We start from the raw sequence: 204 nt of genomic DNA on the forward strand, positions 1-204 counted from the left end.
ATTGATATTAAGCATCTAACTGTCGACTCCAGTATAGAATTTACTGACTACCATGACTGTTTGAGAGTAATAATGTGCAGTAATCCAACTCCTGCTTGTCATTTTACGAGGGTGGATTGATAAGTTTCCGGCCTGACCAAGAGATGGCGCCACTAGGCCTACCTTAAGGTGGCGTTCTATAGTACCATCCTTAGATAGCTTGTA

This window comes from Belonocnema kinseyi, chromosome 10 (assembly GCF_010883055.1).
Source record: "Belonocnema kinseyi isolate 2016_QV_RU_SX_M_011 chromosome 10, B_treatae_v1, whole genome shotgun sequence".
NCBI lineage: Eukaryota > Metazoa > Arthropoda > Insecta > Hymenoptera > Cynipidae > Belonocnema > Belonocnema kinseyi.